Consider the following 20,944-nt stretch of genomic DNA (forward strand, 5'->3'; position numbering starts at 1 on the left):
TAATCAAGCTGTGTTTGAGTTTTTTCATGAAATAGTTGCCAACGTCCATACCACGTTGAATACACCGGTTCTCGTCCGATCACCGAAGTTAAGCAACGTCGGGCGCGGTCAGTACTTGGATGGGTGACCGCCTGGGAACACCGCGTGACGTTGGCTTTTTGCTGTTTTCCGTACATGTGTTGTACAGCTAATATTAACATTTGTATATTGTTTTTTTTTTTTTTTTTTATATAAATATTAAATAAGGTCATAATGCGACTCTACATTATTTCATTTCTCCAAACGCATGCTTATTATTTTATATAAATTTCGAACTATATACTGCATTATTTGTTTACCAAGGAGTGATTAAGTTTTTTTGCTTTACATAATGTAAATTTTGTTTTGGATTTTTTACCCATTTCCAAATGAATGTTTTGTCGTGTATCACTTGTGTGTATATATTTAAAGGACAAAGTAAATTAGATCATAATGTGACTCTACATAACTTGTCCTACTACTTGTGTTCGTCTCCTTTAGTAAATGTTCTTGTATTCCGTTCTGTTGTTGATGTTATACTTCTATATTTTAACTATTAGCAAATTGCATATCATTCGAACTAAATAAAACTACGTATTCCTTTATTAGCGATACATTCAAATTAAAAAAAAATAACTGAAGGCAATTTTGTCTTGTTATTTAATTTGTACATTTATCTTACCAGTAAAAATAATAGTGACATTATGTCTTCCACTTTGGTTGTCTTTTTTTGTTGTTCGTTTCCTTTTTAGTTTCGATATTTAATCAATAAGAGACAGCTTTTTATGGGGGACAGCGCGTACGCAGTCCCCACTACCAATACTTACGCGTCCGAGTTATCCGCATTAGGGATAATCGCAGAGGTAAACCCCGCCGCAGTGCAATGGAGGAGCCTCGCTCTGGGGGAACCGCCTTCGTGATCACGGTGTCCCCTACGCCTTGAAAGTGTTGTGACCCCTGCTCGTCACCGCTTTATATTTCCGGGTAAAATCATCGTTAGCGCGATTTAATGTTCCACTAGCGACATCTAACGAGAGACAACTACACGTCACTTGGGAAACATCTGTATATTCATGATCTAAAAATTATTGGTATTTAGTCTGCTTTCTGCTTCGCATAGGTTCAATATCCTAATTAAGATAGAACGAACTTACTTTTAGTGCAAAATTTGTTACGTATAATATAATTTAATTTGTGACGACTCTACCTCCTGTACTAAATAATACACTCTTAGATCACAGCTAAATAATACTGTTTTCAAGCAGTGTTGTGTTCCTGTTGGTGAGTAAGGTGACCAGAGCTCCTGGGGGGATTGGGGATAGGGTCGGCAACGCGCTTGCGATGCCTCTGATGTTGCAGACATCTATAAGCTACGGTAATCTCTTACCATCAGGTACGGCTCGTACGCTTGTTTACCGACCTAGTGATATAAAAAAAAGAAAAATAAAGCAAATCTATGTATTTAGCAGAAGCTGAGTGGGTGTAAAGAATGCTTGTTTATAATTTATACATAGATAAGTAGATAATGAACAAATACTGCGGAAAGAATATATAGTATGGTAGTATTATAATAGTAATTCCTATAGTAGAGCAGTTTGCGTCTTGTCGGCTACATTATTACGGTATCATTTAACTAATACTTGTGGAGTGTAGAGGCTACCTAAAATTCTTGTTTGATAGTAAAATGATTCTTTTTACATCTTAACTAAGTTGTGTTCTAACTTTTCTGCTCAATAGTCGCCAACGTCCATACCACGTTGAATACACCGGTTCTCGTCCGATCACCGAAGTTAAGCAACGTCGGGCGCGGTCAGTACTTGGATGGGTGACCGCCTGGGAACACCGCGTGACGTTGGCTTTTTGCTGTATTTTGTATTTTTTTCTATGACAGACGAGATGTAGAGGTTAATGTTCATAATCATTACACATTCTGTACGTACCTATATGTTTACAGAACACACTCTACAGAAAATTACAATGCGACTCTACATGGTTCGATTAAGGCAGTCTTTTGTTAATTGGGTCTCTAAAGTTTTCAAATATATACTAGTAAACTACGGTTAAACTATTCTGTATTAGCCACAGTTAAAGATTGACTCGGAATTAAAGCAGATTTACCACACAGCAGGACACATAGTAACAGTATAGTACTCGTATAGTATAGTATAGTATAGTATAGATCGCTGTTTAGCGAGTAGGATTTCTGTTGTATATTTCCTTTTTAGCCGTATAGTTGTGTACCCAATAAGAAGGATATTGTTCATCTTTATGGGGGGACAGCGCGTACGCAGTCCCCACTACCAAAAATTACGCGTCCGAGTTATCCGCATTAGGGATAATCGCAGAGGTCAACCCCGCCGCAGTGCAATGGAGGAGCCTCGCTCTGGGGGAACCGCCTTCGTGATCACGGTGTCCCCTACGCCAGGTAAGTATGCTTTGACTTTTTTTTTTTTTTTTTCGAAGTGAAGAGTGCTGTTGGCCCCAGCGGCCTTTACAGCGTCACCGGTGAGAGGGGCCGGGCACTTAGGCAAGCCGGCCGCGAAGGAAGAATGGGAGCCGTCTGGGAGGGCTCGGGGGGAAAAAACACCCGCCCTAAGGGTGTCTCCTAGCGAGATCGCACCTCGGCTTAGAGCGTCGTCGGAGTGGAGGAATGCTTTGACTCCCGCTCGTCATCGCTTAATATTCCCGGGTAAAAACATCGTTAGCGCGATTTAATGTTCCACTAGCGACATCTAACGAGAGACAACTACACGTCATTTAGGAAACGTCTGTATAGTCACGACTTAAAAATAATTTGTATATATACAGTGGGGATGACAATACAACAAAAATTGATAACACAGGTAATACTAGTTTATAGGAGTATTTCAAAACAATCAAAAAAGTTCTAACGTCAAAATCAAAAAATGATTTTTTCAAACAAACTAAATAAGAAAAATATAATAAAATTATACTACAACATGTGTGTCTATAGGTTCACTGACCTGTTATGACGCGCGGTGACACAACGAACTACTACGAACTAGGTACGTTGGTTTGTTTGGTCGGTCATAGTAGGTTACTAAATTTTTAAATTCTATCTAAAATAATTATCTTCTTATAATTTAATTCATTAATTTTGAGATGATGTCGCCATTAGTGGCCATATTTTTTAATTTATTGAAAGGTCTAATAATTCTATTTTTTAACTCATCAACTGTATTTACGTCTGTTAGAAAGAAAATGCGGGATTAAGCATTGATCTTCCCGTATCCTCTGAAAAGCATTTGAAATAGTGCGGCCATCGGTTGGACAAATACGGGTGTTTCCATATCTCTCCCGGTACTTCTGTATTGCTAAATTAGCCTTGCCGTGGCATTCTCCGTAAACAAAAATCATGTCCTCCGAAGCTGTGTAATTATAACGTGGCATTGTAAATAAAATAAAAACTATTCTTACTATTAACACTAGCGCCTAATTTCGCACAATTCACCTAATAACTATTAAACTAGTCATTTATTCTACGTTAATGTTCTTGTCACTATAAAAATAAAGCGTTAAAATATTGCACAATCACTCCAAGTCTTTCGAGATAATCCAATAATTAATTAAAACGAACAAAACTCGTGCGCATATGTAGAAAATTGTCAAATCAACGCGTATGACATCAAGAAACATGAGTACCTAAATAAACGGCACAGAGACCACTGGCCGCTTGTCGCGTACGCGGCAACTCAGGGAAAAACCAAAAATATAGTTAAATAGAGTTATAACATGTTTTGTTTACGCTAGCCTACGCACCAGGGCTGACAGATGTACGATTTTAATCGATACTATTTTTTTTTTTTAATTTTTACTCATGTACGATCGCTAGACTAAAATTATACGCAAAATGTACGATTTTTATATTCCTATTACCTGGAAGCATTTCATAATTAAAGAAACATCATTCACCGGCAAGCTTGAATTTCGTTAATTTCCCTTACTTGAATGAACCTACCACTTTTATATGAATGAGGACTCTTTGAAAAATCATATAAAGGCTGTATTTGTTTGCTTTCTAATGAAACTTATAATTTATCTTTTGGTAATAACTGCGACTTGAAAAAAAAAACACATTTTGAAATAAAAAACAATTTGAAAATTATAAAACACTGGCTCAATTTGCTTTAAATTTGTTTTGTGTTTCTTTTTTTCCCCATTACAGTGCAATCTGTAATGTGAACGAGAATTCAGAGAAGTTAATTTAATCAGAACAAAACTTAAAAAACAGTTTATCCAATGATACCCTAAAGGGCACATTATTAGCCTAGCAATTAATAAGAAGAAACGAAAATGATACGAATTTTAAGCCAACAAATTCTTTTGTTAAAAAATATGACCACAGAAAATTTTGTATGAGTGTGACAAATTTTTCTAGCAGCCCTGGCACAGCCAGTTGTCCTTTACACCGTTAGACGTTCTCAGGGTCATTGCAACACACGTGCCACATTGATTGTTTTTTTCAGCTGTTGCAAGATTTAATATTTTAATGTAATAACGTGGTATTTTATTATTAATAATTGTTGTTATTGTTATTTGTTGTCTTTATCGCATTTGTTGAACTGCTCGAGCAAAAGTTTCGCGAATATTTTGATCTTGAAATAAATATAGTCAATGAAATACTTAAATTTATTAAATATTGTTAATATGACATGTGTGCTCCCCGTGATATAACCTACTTGCAAAAACTATCTTAGATTCAGAATTTAGATTTTCAGAATTTAAAATTTAAGCATTAAAAGAAACAATAAATTTTTAAAAAACAAAAATTATAAAAAGAAAATTATTAGAATCATACTGAATATTAAAACTATTTAACAAATGTTTTTAATATGTCTTAACACAACACTGACCTACCAAAATAGATAACAATTTTGCACGTTTTTAAATTACGCGTACGCGTAATATTATGTTTGTACCGATCGCGCTCAAAGGGTCGTTAACCTGCGGGTGACCGTTTATTAATGTTATACAACACGTAGTAATTTTAAAAAATGAAAAATCATATTTTTTGACTAAACTACTGGATGTATTTTATTGATTTTTTGTATGTGGGCTTGGAATATCATTACATATACGATGTCAAAGTTATTGTCGTATTGACATCCCCACCCTGTATAATCCTTAGGACAACATTTTAATCCACTTACGTATACTTCACTAAGTATTTAGTAAAATAAATTACGTAAAATACAACGTAGATCGACGAAAAATTAGTCAAGTAACTACGCGTTATCAAAGATTACTCAAAAAGTAGTAATCAGATCTCGATAAAATTTATATGTGACCACATGATAAACATCAGCTTTCGATTAAATTAAAAATTATCAAAATCGAAACACCCAGTAAAAAGTTATTGCGGATTTTGGAGAGTTTCCCTCGATTTCTCTGGGATCCCATCATCAGATCCTGGTTTCCAAACTAGGGATATCCCCTTTCCAACAAAAAAGGAATTATCAAAATTGTTAAGTCCAGTAGAAAGTTATGCGGTATAATACCACGTAGGTCGACGAAAACAGCGTCAAGTAAAAACGCATTATTGGATATAGCTCGAAAAGTAGTTGTTAGATCTCAAATAAATTTAAATGGGACCAAATGACACACACCACCTTTCGATTAAAAGAAAATTTGTCGAAATCGCTTCACCGAGTCAAAAGTTCTGAAGTAACATATATAAAAAAAATACAGTCGAATTGAGAACCTCCTCCTTTTTTGGAAGTCGGTTAATAAAGGAGCGAAATTTGATTGTATTTGAAAGACATTTTCTTACATTTCACGAAAGACGAATTAAATTATTACTTACGAATATAAGGTTTATTTTATGTACTGTTTGGTCGTTTCATTTTCTTGACCCCCCCCCCCCCCCCGATACTAAAACCTGGCTACGCCCGTGATAGATGTAGTATTTGTTTTGTAAATATATTCATAGTAAGTATACAACAAGTATTAAAAAAAAGCAGCAAAAAGCCAACGTCACGCGGTGTTCCCAGGCGGTCACCCATCCAAGTACTGACCGCGCCCGACGTTGCTTAACTTCAGTGATCGGACGAGAACCGGTGTATTCAACGTGGTATGGACGTTGGCAAGTGTTTTGCACAAAATCTTAATCACTCCTTGGTAAACGACTAGTCTAGTATATAGTTAGGAAATTATATAAAATGATAAACATACGTTTGGAGAAATGAAATAATGTAGAGTCGCATTTTGACCTTATTTAATATTTATATTTAAAAAAAAAACAATATACGAGTAATAATATTAGCTGTACACGACATGTGCAGTAGAGAAATCGTCAAAAAGCCAACGTCACGCGGTGTTCCCAGGCGGTCACCCATTCAAGTACTGACCGCGCCCGACGTTGCTTAACTTCGGTGATCGGACGTGATGACTTATATAGTAAAAATACTTAACCAGCTCGGTTAAGAGGTAATAATACTCAACATATTATTTCGTGTTTTTTAATTGGCTTTGGATGAGAAAATTTATATTAAAAAAAATCGAAACTTGCAAGATCATTTCAAAAGAGCGTCGTCAATAACGGTGACCCAACACAAATTACAGGTGATCGTCGGTTTTCCAAAAATGAGGGCATCAAAATTTCTGATTCAATACCTTTCTACGTTTTAATTATTTTAGTTACTGAGCGCCCTCTAGTAACACATGACATGATCTGTTCGACACGCTGACGTTGCTTATTTTGCTTGCAGTGTTAGATAATTTTGACAGATGGCGGTAATAGGTCTGTTTTGCGTGTCTCTAAAAGAAGAGTGTGTGTCTCTATTATATACTCTATTTCCTGTGGTTTAGGTCCGTGTAATTATACACATATTTAACAAATGTAGATAACATCAACACAACAACAACAAACATGAAGGAAGTATAAATGATAATTATATTAGTATTCACGCAGTAGAGCCGTTATAGTCTTACTAGCTGTATAAATATTTAAATTCTTACTGAAACATTTGTAGAGAGTTACACTAAACTAAATAACTGTGCATGGTAGAAGTACACGGACTTCTTATTTGATCATAAAATGTTTAAAAACAATTTATCTCATAGCCGAGTTGTGTTCAAGTATTTTTACTACATAATCGCCAACGTCCATACCACGTTGAATACACCGGTTCTCGTCCGATCACCGAAGTTAAGCAACGTCGGGCGCGGTCAGTACTTGGATGGGTGACCGCCTGGGAACACCGCGTGACGTTGGCTTTTTGCTGTTTTTTTTGTTTTCTATTGCACATGTGGTGTAGAGCACGTAAAGCTAACGTTCATAATCATTACACATTCCGTATTTGCATTTACCTATATATTTACAGAACACACTACATAAGATTACAATGCAACTACGTGGTCTTTAGATTAAGAACCATCATTTTGAAATTAGATAGGTTATTTTTTTTGTAACGAAATTATGCCGATCAAATTTGAGTTCAGTTAATTCGACGGCTCTTAACTAAAGAATTACCGCTGTTTTTACCACCTTGACTTTTGTTTTCATTAGTTTTTTTTCCTTTAAGAATGGTAGATATTTTCTATGACGTTTGTGTATGTTTAGCGAATGAGCTGTTTCGATATCTCTACCAACTTTTTATTTAAAAAAAATAATATATTCAAAAAGAATGTTCATGTAGCAATAATTTAATAATAGAATGAACAAATTGTAAAACATAAATTATAAAGACTAATTAAATATACAAATCTTGATATCTGTCAAATAATATTTTTATAAAAAATAATTATTAAAATATGAAATGAGATTTGATTATTATTCTGATATAAAAAGTTTATATATCTGTGGATAGCCGACATATGTATAAAAAAATATTTTGTAAAATTACAATACGTGTGTGGTTTATAAATAACATTTCTAAAAGTACATTATATTTTTGTGATTATATTGCCATGTTTTGAAAAATTAATGGAACTGTATTATAATTCTGCAATGGTATACATTAGTTTGTACTTTTACTAAACTATGGTTTGTAAAATTATTTTAATTTACACCAAAAAATTAAACAGCGTATTTCATTGTATTCATTTTTTATGCATGTACTTACAAAACACGCAGTGCCTATAAAAGACAATAACGATACTCTACATTTTTTTAATTACTGCAGTCGGCAACGATTTTTTAACTGCACGTCCAATGTCCTCCATTGGAATTTTAGTACATTCATTAGTTGACATCTGCCATTATAACTAATGCTAATAACTCGGACGCCTAATTTTGGTAGTGGGGAGTGCGTACGCGCTGTCCCCCCATAGAGATTAGAGATATTCAAGAACTTCTTGTAATTGATTCGACTTATACAATAGAGCAGAAATATGCAAAAACCTACCTTGTCAGTTAACGCTAAACAACGTTTTCGTCTGGACAAGCAAAGTGGAGGAAATAATGTGGCAATTATTTCTATTGTAGAAGATAAAATGTATGGATACCAAGATAAAATTGCATTCGCTCCGTGTGTTTTTCTACTTGAATGTACCGCTACTAAGGATATGAATAGTTTTATAAAATTCGGACGGCTCGAAGTTTACTAATTGTAAAAACATAGACACATGTAATCAATAAATGGTTAAAATACATGAACATTGTTAAAATATACACGCAAAATTGCGGTGCTTGTGTGGTACTTAACAATGCGGTTACCAATCCGCCTGCCCAGCGTGGTGACTATGGGCAAAGCACACGAGTTCACGCCATTTTTGGCGTGAACTTGTGGAGTGAGAACTATGTTCAGTAGTGGACCGCGAAAGGCTGATGTGACTGGCTGTGACGGACACGCAAAACGACACGTAGAGTCCAATAACTATAAGAGTAGGTGAATCATTGGAATTGAATTTGCACTACGTTTAATATTATAAATAACTAGCGGTGCCCGCGACTTCGGCCGCGTATAACTTAACAAAAAAGTTATTGTTCAAATCGCAGTTATAAAATAAATAAATTTCTAAAATAAAAGTAGCCTAAGTTACTCCTTACTACATCGGCTATCTGCCAGTGAAAGTCCCGTCAAAATTGGACCAGCCGCTTCAGAGATTAGCCGAAACAAAGAAACAGACAGACAGGCAGACGAAAATTGTAAAAAAATGTTATTTTGGTATATCGCCCATTTGCGACAACAGTGTGATATATCAAAAATCGTAGTTTTACAGAAAACCACTTTTTAACTTTTGAATGACCATAACTCTTAAATTATGGTCAGAATAGCTTAACTGTGTATGAAGTGATTAAAGATAAACTATTAATGAATTAAAATATTAATAATAGGAAATAAATTAGCGTCCAAATTAATGACATTATAACGATTGAAAAAAAAAGAGAAAACATATCGCGTTGTTCTAGTAAAAAAATATATTTTGAAGATGGTAAGTTTAGTTGTCACGTTGAAGATGATGTAAAAAATATATTTGTTCATGTTATTTTTAAATAAAACGTTTATCATGAAAATATTTTTTTTATTGTAAGAACAATACTATCAGTTCAGATGATAGATCAGAGGTAATTGTTGGAATAGGCGGACGTTTTGTTTTGCTATTGCAAATTGCACCTGTAAAAATATTTTTTAAGTAGGTAGGTACTTTAGAAGGTATATTATATTTAAAATACTTATGCTCACATTACGTTTTCTTATCCTAAAAACTAAAAATTATTAAAATAAACGTAAGACTCTCAAAACTAACAATTTCGTAAAGTACTAAAAAAACAAAGGAAGAGGAACTATAGGTATATAATATGTATACCTCAGTAGAAGAAATTTTACCTACTAGTCTAATAAATCAGTATAACAGACTAGTTATTACAATCAAATACTAAAATTATTAACGCATACATTAGACACTTAGGACTATTATAGATACTCTCTTTATTGTACACTACAAAGAAATGTTACAAAAAAGGGATACATACGAAGAAAGATGTACAAATGCGGTCTTATCGCTAAGAGCGATTTCTTCCAGACAACCTTAGGGTATAGGACAGGGCATATAAAATGAGAAGCGGTAGGGAAGTGTACAAATAGTACAATAGATATTTATCAGTTCTATAAAATCATACTTAATTCTTATGGTTTAGGCTTCGCCTTTAGTATAGTCATATAATAAATGATATATATTTAACATTTTTAATCAACGTTAATATAAAAGTATCAATTTTTTTTTTTTTTTATAGTAGTTCACTTCAGTCTATCGCAGTCCACTGCTGGAACAAGCCTCTGCAAGTTCACGCCAGGCATTATGGCGCGAACATTTTTGACTCGAACTTGTGGAGGCCTATGTCCAGTAGTGGACTGCGAAAGGCTGATGTGATGTGATTATGGCGCGAACTCATGTGTTTTGCCCATAGTCACCACGTTGGACAGGCGAGATGGTGACCGCGACGCTGCTGCCCGTCTTTGGCCTGTGTATTTCAAAGCCAGCAGTTAGATGGTTATCCCGACATCGATCGGTTTTATAAATTCCAAGGTGGTAGTGGAACTTTGTTATCCCATAGTCGCCTCCTTAGACACCTACTCGAAGAGAGTTTTTTGTTAAAAGCGTTCTTAAGTTGTATCTCATTAACAACTTTCTTTTTTACTAACACAGCTTTTTTCATTTGATCCGCGTCAGAAGTACAGTAGTAAATCGCATGGGATAATCTTTTTGCACTCGAACTGCTTTGATTTCAAATGTTTTAATGACCTTTTTGTCTTCACCCGTGTAAATTGTAAAATTCATTTGATTAAGAACAGCCATAAATGATATTTTGTTATTTAAAAGATTTCATTTGATAAGAATAATCATAAATGTCACTTTAACAATTCGTTTACATGCATTGGTTCTGACTTTTTTCTTGCAGCTTTGATCGCCCCATAAATCCTTCGAGGATAAAAATAGGTCTGTTTCTTAGTTCTCTTTTGAAACTCCTCATTGTGTGTGTGCCTCTTAAGAAGAAATTTGTGTGTGGTGGAGTTATTGTTTGGAAGGTTCTGCACAGCATAGAGGTAAATAGCAATCATGAACTTATTTATCTGTGTAAGAAACACCACCTATTGCTCTTTGCCTTTCAGAAATCTTCTTTAAGTACTCGTCAACACAGATGGCAATCTCATTCACACCGCTATGAATTCGATTTGAAATCATAAATTGTCAGGTTTAATAGGTTTAATTTTTTAGTTTAGGTTTATAGTAGAAAAGGTAAATTTCTTCTTGGGACACTGACTGCATGTAAATCAAATACATCTACAAAAATATTCTTATCTTTCTTCTTCTCAGTTCGCGACATCTTCTTTTCTCCTAGGTTAGTTACATATTGCTCTTTTTGACTATCCCTGCCTTCATCATTACTAATTTTGTAGGCTTCGGAAAGTTCGAGAAGAGTAAAAAAAGAAATATTAAAATTTTGAGTAAATAAGCGATAGAATATTATGTAATTTGCGTATAAAACGTTCTGGGCCTTGCAATATTCAACGTAGTCTCGGTACATATCGGAAATGGGTTTACTTCCATCAATGTAATGTCTCTTGGAATTCACTCTGGATGTAATGGGACTCTATTTTTGATATAACTTCGATGAAAGCTTTGACACTAATTTATATTATTTCGTTAACCCAGTCATGATTATTGTGACATCCAAAATTGTATTTAATCAAAAAAATATTTGTATTTTTATTTTCTTTAGTGCGGTTTTTATGGGTCTATTGTTAACATTTAGAGTACATATTTGAAAAAAGGTTTTACAATTTTTATCTTAACCTCAGATAATGTAAAAAAGAAAGCTTTGTTGTTTTCTCGCTTTAGTGCTCAGTTCGTTCCATCTATGTTATTTATTTACAGTTTGTAAATACATGTTGTTAGAAGTGACTAGGTTTCCACTGAGAAAAACTTCATCCTTGTGTCTTTTTGCTGTTTCATCATCATTCACAGTTTGTAACGAACTGTTAGAAGAGACCAGGAAACTGCTGCCGAGCCAATCGTCGGCTATATTGCGTTGCGCTAATTGTAATATACATTTAGGCCTAGTCCCCATCTGCAAAAATAACTGGATTTAGTATTACTGTTTAGTGTATATAACGTGATAAACAGATATACCATTCAATTTCATTAGCATACATTCTGCAATAACAGAACATCAACAAATGACCTACAACATTTTTCCGATATAAGAAAAATATTCAGCATCTACAACGTTACTATTTAACATGTCCCGGTGGTGCTTTGAGTTTCTTACAAGAATAACGTGACATTAAAAAAATGTCTCGTTAACTATGATTTTTGTTTTACAAGAGCATTGTGACAAGTACGACGTGCCACATTGTCGAAAAAAATAAAAACAGTATAAAATACTTACCTTTATCAGCAATACCGCGGTATCCTCGAATATCACGTTTTTTGTTAAAAAACGAAGAACACCTCACATCAAAGTGCAGGTGGCAACTGAACTGTCACGGTGTCGAAGCAAACTAGATCGCCAAACGAGACAGTGCTATAAAGTTACATTTTGTCTTTTTCTCTCACAGTATTGTTGTTTTTGGAGTAACAAATACCATATTTTTGGAGGTAAAAGAACACAAGATCGCGATTCAGAATTTCTATAAAACAAAAAAACGGATAATTCGAGATGTCACACTATCGTCGCAAATGGGCGATATGTACCGTGTATAGATCCATATCGACGCTTGAAAGGCAATCCTTACTAACCGACATAAATCCGTAAAATGAGTTATATATACCATTCGAATCGCCAGATTTTTCTGCGTCTTTTGGTCTATATCTCATAGCTCTACGATGAGTTTTGTTGTCGCTTAGATATTGGTACTGTGTGGCTACGGTACTAAAGAATATAGCCACCCCCTCTTTTCCCGTGGGTGTCGTAAGAGGCGACTAAGGGATAACACAGTTCCACTACCAACTTGAAACATATAAAGCCGACCGATGGCGGGATAACCATCTAACCGCTGGCTTTGAAACACAGGCCGAAGACGGGCAGCAGCGTCTTAGGTGCGACAAAGCCAGCCCTGCGGTCACCAACCCGCCTGCCCAGCGTGGTGACTATGGGCAACACACATGAGTTCACGTATTTTTTACGCGAACTCTTGGAGGCCTATGTCTAGCAGTGGACTGCAATAGGCTGGAATGATGATGATGATGATGATTTTAATATTACAAACAGATACTGCAATTTTATTTATTTGTATAATATGTACATATAGACTAGTTTAGCAAGTTCCGTTCAATATTTAGGATAATTTTATCGCCAACGTCCATACCACGTTGAATACACCGGTTCTCGTCCGATCACCGAAGTTAAGCAACGTCGGGCGCGGTCAGTACTTGGATGGGTGACCGCCTGGGAACACCGCGTGACGTTGGCTTTTTTTCATGCCTTCGATTTTTTTTTCTGATTTCAAATTAGTATTTTGTCATATAACCAGTGTTTTCATCATGTAATAAATGTTGGCGACTGTAGGGTAAAAAACTCAAGACGCAACTATGTTAGGAGATATACGTGAACATTTTATCATCTTGATGATTTTACTTAAAAGTATTGAGGTACACATTGAGAACCTTCTAGGTTTCACAAGTAGTTAGTCTTATGTGGTAACTCTCTACAAACGGTAAATGATGAAAATGTAAAGATGCAGTTAATAAGACGCCGAACGCAATATCATAAGAATTGCTGTAATTATACTACTATGCTCTATATTCGTTCCTCATATATGCCCCTCAACTTCCGTTCGGCTCGCCCGATCACACTTTTCATTGCGCTCTTGTCCCGCATTCAAGTTTTTGCTTTTACTTAATTTTTGTTCTTTTTGTCTGTATCGCTAAAGAACTACATATTACATAGTTTTAGTTAGTTTAATTTGTTATTTACTATTAGTTAAAACGTAGGACAAAGGCAACCAATGTGTGGATTTGTGGAATAAAATATGAACATTACACAACTAAAGGACACTTACACTTTTGCTTAAACAAAATGTAAATGCATGCAAAGGTGATTTTACGTTCACTTCAGACCCGTAGACGTTATGAAATAATTATAATATTTAAAACTCTAAAATCCAGATAGATACTATAAATACTGCAGATCTTTGAGGTATCTATCTCTATTACAATTTCCGGTAAAACTGTTGACATTATGGCGCCCCAATTAGCGATTATATTATTTTGTTTAATTAATATATTTCAAGCACACCGGTTTCTTTTTGTTTCATTGCCAGTTTTACGATTCGTAATTCGTATGTAATATATAAGTCACTGGTGCATACTCCCATTGCTAAAGAGATTTTTCGCCAGTCGCGTTCATCTTGCTTGTGTGGGCCAATCCCGGCGGCACTGCAATGCCGGGCCGACCCGTGACGGGAGTGGAGCGAGCCCCTAACTTCCCATCGTTTTCCAAAAATCAGTTTAATATACTGGTCCCGCAGTGCGGGAACTTTCAGATATTAAGCTGAAAAGAACAGATACTACACTTTGATCTTAGCCAAAAGGCCGAGAAGCGATAACTGGAAGGAACACGACCAAGGGACGTCTTACAACGCGAGAGAATCTGGCCAGCGCGATTGAGAAATAAATAGTTACTATACAGCGACATCTAGAGAATCGCAAGTAAACTAAAACAGAATCATTTCTATCGTCACATTCCTACCATATTCAATTAGGTGTTTATTTTGTAAATAGGTGCTACATTTTTGTTGTAGGTATACAACAAAAATGTAGTGTCCACGAGCAGCGATATAGACATTTGAAGAAGTAGTACATAGGCGTTGTCTTAGAGAAAAAAAATAGAAGGGTTTGAGTATCCCTTTTGAAATTTTTATCATCGTTTCTAGACCGTAATAGAAAGGTTTCTGCAAAGTTACAACAAAATGTAGTGTCCACGAGCAGAGATATAGACATTTGGAGAAATTGTACATAAGCGTTGCCTTCGAGAAAAAAAAAATAAAAAAAATAGAAGGGGTTGAGTATCCCTTTTGAAATTTTTATCATCGTTTCTAGACCGTAATAGAAAGGTTTCTGCGAAGTTACAACAAAATGTAGTGTCCACGAGCAGAGATATAGACATTTGAAGAAGTAGTACATAGGCGTTATCTTAAAGAAAAAATAAAAATCTAAAAAAAATAGAATCTGCGAAGTTACAACAAAATGTACTGTTCACGAGCAGAGATATGATTATTTTAACAAATACAATATAATTGCCTCCTTAGGAAAATTGCAATATTAAAAAAATAATCAAAGTGGATTATTTATTTTTTTATTTTTTTTCTATATTTTTTTTTTTTATAATATTATAAACGACCTTTGATTTAAATTTTAACCTTATTTCATGCTTAGTCATATATTTTTAGCTTTTATATCGAATTAATCTCCTTGTTTGGGTTTGTTAATGTAAAAAAATAGAAGGGGTGGAATTTACGTCGTAATAATAACGTCACTAATTTGTGTACAGTTACAACTTAATCTGTTGCTTTTTTTAAGAGAAAAGCGTGGCTTCTAGTTTCAGTGTCATTTAATTTTGGCTGTTAGCTGCTAGCTGCTAGTTTCAGTTTCATAATATACAACGATTTAAATTAGTCAAACATGTTATGGTAACTTACTTAATATGCTAAAGAATTGTATTTAAAGTAATTTATAGTTTTTATAGCTGTTACTAGATGGCGCTGATTCGCATTTGATATAAAATATTGTCACACACTAGTGCCTGCATGTCATTACTAGATGGCGTTTATTGGAAATGTTAAAATCCTGCATCGCGCTGTCTAGATTTCTATTGAGAACTATAGATAGTTTCTGAAGTAACACTGATTTATTATAGTTGCGTAAATCTTTCGCTTTGGAAAGATTTCCGCCTGCCCATATTTTTGCAAAGCCTTACATCAGTGAAGGCTCTCAAATCTAGTTGTGACATTATGTTATTGGTAACTAAAGTGGGTTATTATAACAGGTGAAACATGTTACCTGTTATATCTGTTACTGTTATGGAAAAATAACAGATATCAATACCTGTTATAAAATAACAGCTTGTTATTTAAATTTACGCGGATAACGAACTTTGTTCTTGTAAATTATAAACTGAACAACTCCCTTCATCAACCACTTCAAAAAAGGAGGAGGTTCTCAATTCGATTGTATTTTTTTTATGTATTACCTCAGAACTTTTCACTGGGTAGACCGATTTCGATGATTCACTCACTTTTTTATTAAGAGACATTAAGTCCTAACAAATAATAAGAACACTAGCAAATAATAGAACTACCTAACTATACACTATTTTTAATCGAAATCTAAACTATATATACAATGAATATAAACACTAACTATTACTAACTAACAACACTGACTAACTAACTATTAAACTAATTTAAAAAACAAGAAATATAAAGATCTTAAAATTTCTTCTATCAATTCCAAAATTAAAAACGCTTTGTAATTCGTTCCATTATGAAATTTCAATAAAGAGGGAATTTCAAAGATTAAACATTATCAATCATAATCACAACTGAATATCATTCTTATTTTTATCTCGTAAAGTTGAATTTACAAGGTTAATTTATTGACCAATCATGTCAAACCGGGATGAGCCAACGTTTGGATACACAGCATAATTTCAAACGAGTGACACATATTTTATTTAACAATGTTTAGCTATTAAAATACCTATATTTAAATAATAAAATTGGTTTTACAGTACTTGATTCATAAAATATTATTTATTAGTAACACACAATATGGCACTACAATTCTTACAATGTATCCGAATAAGAAGACAATACATAACATGACCACATTTGGGAGTTAATTTTTCAATGAGATTTGTTCTTAGAAACTATCAACTATATTTTTGGGGTAATAAATACTAGGGGCTTCTCTTTTTGACATGGTATAGCCATTGTAGTGCAACTGAGAGGTAAACATGTGTATTGTGTAATAAAATACTAGGTGTTTCTCTATTTTGCAAGGCGCAATACTTATGAGCTAGAGTGAGATAAGAAATTTTATTCGAGAAATAACAGACTGCTAATAACAGTTGCGGTAACAAATAACAATAGTATTTGGTATAAGTATTTGATATTTACGTATCTGTTTTTTAATGTTATTTTAGATAACAGTTATTTCAAATTCAGAATAACAGTTGTTATTTGTTACTTTCAAATACCTGTTATTTTTATCTGTTCCAATAAATACGCCTCACGTCTATTGGTAACATATCGTCCTAACGAACTTGATCCTTGTCAACTTGCGGATTCTAAAAGAATTAAAATTCTTATAACTCCACCGACAAATTATTTACATTTATCTCCTAGTAAAATTTTGTTTAAGTCAAGAATCGCCAGCGTCCATGGTTCTCGTCCAATGAGAAGTTAAGCAACATCGGGCGCGGTCAGCGCTTGGATGTGTGATCACCTGGGAACCGCGTGACGTTTTTGGGGCGTTTTTGGTGCGTTTTTGGGGTTCCGTACCCAAAGGGTAAAAACGGGACGCTATTACTAAGATTTCACTGTCTGTTTGTCCGTCTGTCCGTCCGTCTGTAACCAGGCTGTATCTCAAGAACCGCGATAGCTAGACAGTTGAAATTTTCACAAATTATGTATTTCTGTTGCCGCTAGAACAACGAATACTAAAACAAAATAAAATTAAAAATTAAGGGGCTCCCATACAACAAACGCGAGTTTTTGCCTATTTTTGCTCGATATCAATAAAATAAATGGTAACAGGTAGGCACTTGAAATATTCACAAAATACTTAATTGTACACTTACTTTAATAATAAATAATAAAATTATAATAATCGAAATATTTAGGGGGGCTTTGGGGAGCGCACTTTTATTTTGGTTTTATTTAACAAGTAAATATTTTACAGAACATTTATTTATATTTAGTTCATTCAACGGTACGGAACCCTTCGCGCGCGAGTCCCACTAACACTTGGCAGATTTTTATAATACATCTTGACTCTTGACAACGCGTTGGCGCAATGGTCACAGCACTGGTTTGTGTCTGTTGCGCTGGCGGTTGCGGGTTCGATCCCCGCACATGACAAACATTTGTATTGGCCATACAGATGTTAGCCGTGGTCTGAGTGGTTGTGCAGTACTTGTGAGACTTCCCACCGTGCCTCGGAGAGCACGATAAGCCGTCGGTCCTGGTTGTTATCATGTACACCTGATAGCGATCGTTACTGGTAGTATATATTGTTGGTATATATTTACCAACCCGCATTGAAGCAGCGTGGTGGATTAAGCTCTGATCCTTCTCCTACATGGGGAAAGAGGCCTAAGCCGAGAAGTGGGTTATTACAGGCTGAAGCATATACGTCTTGGATTTTTAACCGACTTCAAAAAAAGGAGGAGGTTACTCAATTCGACCGTATATATATATTTTTTTTTATGTATGTTCGGAGATAACTTCTTCGTTTATGAACCGATTTGGATAATTCTTTTTTTGTTGGAAAGGAGATATTCATAGTTTGGTACCATGATAAGGAAACCAGGATCTGATGATGGGATCCCAGAGAAATCGAGGGAAACTTTCAAAAATCGTAAGGGTGACTAGTAAATTTAATCATGTTTTCATTAAGTACTATAAAGCACTACTATTTAATAATGGTCTGGAGTCGATCTGATGATGGAGAAGAAAGATAGTCGAGGGAACTCTTCAACAATTTATAGCAATTACGTGCTGTTTGACCTTAATTCGTTTCTATTGATGAGAACTTTGCATATATATGAGTTATAAGTGCCATTTCAGTCTGATGATGGAGACGAAAGATAGTCGAGGGTACTCTTCAACGACTTATAGCAATTACCTTCTGTTTGAACTTAATTCGTTTCTATTGATGAGAACTTTGCACCTATATGAGTTACAAGTGCCATTAAAGTCTGATGATGGAGACGAAAGATAGTCGAGGGAACTCTTTAACGATTTATAGCAATTACCTGCTGTTTGAACTTAATTCGTTTCTATTGATGAGAACTTTGCATATATATGAGTTATAAGTGCCATTTCAGTCTGATGATGGAGACGAAAGATAGTCGAGGGTAGTCTACAACGACTTATAGCAATTACCTGCTGTTTGAACTTAATTCGTTTCTATCGATGAGAACTTTGCACCTATATGAGTTACAAGTGCCATTAAAGTCTGATGATGGAGACGAAAGATAGTCGAGGGAACTTTTCAACGATTTATAGCAATTACCATCTGTGTCGCAGGACCAGGTTTGATGATAGCGAACTTTACTCATAGTATGTCGACGCGTTAGCGCAGCGGTCACAGCACCGGCTGTTGCGCTGGCATTAGTGGGTTCAGTCCCCGCGCACGACAGACATTTGTATTGGCCATATAGATGTTTGTCATGATCTGGGTGTTTGTGCTTGTGTATTGTGTATGTTTCCGAACCCCCGACATAAGAGAAAAAGCATCCTTGTTAGGTGTACCCATCACTAAAAATTGTAAAGTAAAATAATTTTTAACAAAAAAAAACCGACTTCAAAAAGGAAACTAAAAAGTGAAAAATAAGTTTACTTAGTACAAAGTAATTCGTATTTTGATTTAGTTAATCAGAAATGATTAAATAAATATTTTATAATTTTGAAGTTGGTGCCAAGTAAATACTACAACAACCTGGCTACAATAACAAATACAAACAACACACACACAACAAACAAGTACAAAAAATATTATTAGATATGTCAAAACATTAACAGAATAATAACAGTATTCAACCTAATAGTCAATGAAACAAATTATAAAAGAAAACTGAATACAAGTTACGAGTAGATACTAGAGTAGTTATTGTTTTACTTGGCACCGACTTCAAAATTATAAAATATTTATTTAATCATTTCTGATTAACTAAATCAAAATACGAATTACTTTGTACTAACAAGGAAAGTCTTTCCGCTGACCCCCTTCGATTTCAATTAAATTGAAATATGTTATTCTACATCAAAATCTAAGAGACACGTATTTTTTTTTATCGGCGGAAAAACGTTTCTAAGGGGTGAAAATATCCCCTAAAGTTGAGACCTCCGAGGGTAGTTTTCAGGTTTCGCCTATTTTCACTCGAGATAAGCGAATGCACCCAAATGGATAATCAACTTAATGATAAACGATGGAAAATGCAACTGGTTTCATATCGGGGGGTTGCACAGGAAAAAAGTTATAGGGGTTGAAATTCACAAAATCGTTATAACAAAAAAACTATAGCACCTATCTCGATGGTTTCAATTGCATTTTGAAGAGGGCAAAAAAGTAGTAGATACGGGTTTTTGCGTTTTTACCGCAAATGAAGTTAAGGGGGTGAACTACCCCTATATATGTTTACAGTAAATCTCAATAAAACGGCAGTATTTCTTTGTTTTCTTATTTCTTCTCCTTGTGATACGTGTTTTCTTTCAATTTTCAACGTCTACATCTCAAACGATGGATAGATTTTTCTGGAAATAGCATTTCCATAACTGGTGAAAGCGATAGAACCAAAAGTGTTCACTTTTGGTTTATCTTCAACAACTTCCATTTCCCAATCCTTGAACGGTTCTTCAAAATGCAAAGAATTTTCTTCCACCGTTTCGAAACCACTGTATTCGTTCATTGCAGTCAACAAAATATTTTCAAAGTTTTCTTTCAATTGTATTTCATCGTTATTTACTGGTGAATCCGGTAAATGCATAACTTCAAAAGTTGCGAGAAGCATTCTAATAACGTTCAAAGGATTTATCTTCATTTTGATTAATATTTACAATTTCGTTTTAAATAGTCTCGAATTACAAGTGCCTGCTTTCCTGTAAAAAAAAATAGCCGACTGTGGTGAAAATATGCCGCGATCGCTGTTTTGTTACTGCTGCTACGTCGTATTTGAAATCTAATTTTGAGAGCGAGTCACAAACTGAACAGAAGTGATTCCCAGATAACACCGTTA

At 34.7% G+C, this 20,944-nt stretch overlaps 8 non-coding genes across 8 annotated transcripts; 4 read left to right on the plus strand and 4 right to left on the minus strand.

Annotated features, from left to right (window-relative positions):
• Positions 1 to 37: 37 nt before the first annotated feature.
• Positions 38 to 156, plus strand: LOC123664828. Its single transcript, XR_006744934.1, has one exon. It is a non-coding gene; the product is annotated as a 5S ribosomal RNA (ribosomal RNA).
• A 649-nt stretch (positions 157 to 805) lies between these two features.
• LOC123664798 lies at positions 806 to 967 on the minus strand. Its single transcript, XR_006744911.1, has one exon. It is a non-coding gene; the product is annotated as a U1 spliceosomal RNA (small nuclear RNA).
• A 790-nt stretch (positions 968 to 1,757) lies between these two features.
• LOC123664829 lies at positions 1,758 to 1,876 on the plus strand. Its single transcript, XR_006744935.1, has one exon. It is a non-coding gene; the product is annotated as a 5S ribosomal RNA (ribosomal RNA).
• A 413-nt stretch (positions 1,877 to 2,289) lies between these two features.
• On the minus strand, positions 2,290 to 2,451 carry LOC123664793. The gene has a single exon (XR_006744906.1). It is a non-coding gene; the product is annotated as a U1 spliceosomal RNA (small nuclear RNA).
• Positions 2,452 to 6,004: 3,553 nt separating this feature from the next.
• Positions 6,005 to 6,123, minus strand: LOC123664839. Its single transcript, XR_006744944.1, has one exon. It is a non-coding gene; the product is annotated as a 5S ribosomal RNA (ribosomal RNA).
• A 1,012-nt stretch (positions 6,124 to 7,135) lies between these two features.
• On the plus strand, positions 7,136 to 7,254 carry LOC123664830. Its single transcript, XR_006744936.1, has one exon. It is a non-coding gene; the product is annotated as a 5S ribosomal RNA (ribosomal RNA).
• Positions 7,255 to 13,278: 6,024 nt separating this feature from the next.
• On the plus strand, positions 13,279 to 13,397 carry LOC123664831. Its single transcript, XR_006744937.1, has one exon. It is a non-coding gene; the product is annotated as a 5S ribosomal RNA (ribosomal RNA).
• A 939-nt stretch (positions 13,398 to 14,336) lies between these two features.
• LOC123664806 lies at positions 14,337 to 14,529 on the minus strand. Its single transcript, XR_006744914.1, has one exon. It is a non-coding gene; the product is annotated as a U2 spliceosomal RNA (small nuclear RNA).
• Positions 14,530 to 20,944: the final 6,415 nt, after the last annotated feature.

Source organism: Melitaea cinxia, chromosome 22 (assembly GCF_905220565.1).
Source record: "Melitaea cinxia chromosome 22, ilMelCinx1.1, whole genome shotgun sequence".
Lineage (NCBI taxonomy): Eukaryota > Metazoa > Arthropoda > Insecta > Lepidoptera > Nymphalidae > Melitaea > Melitaea cinxia.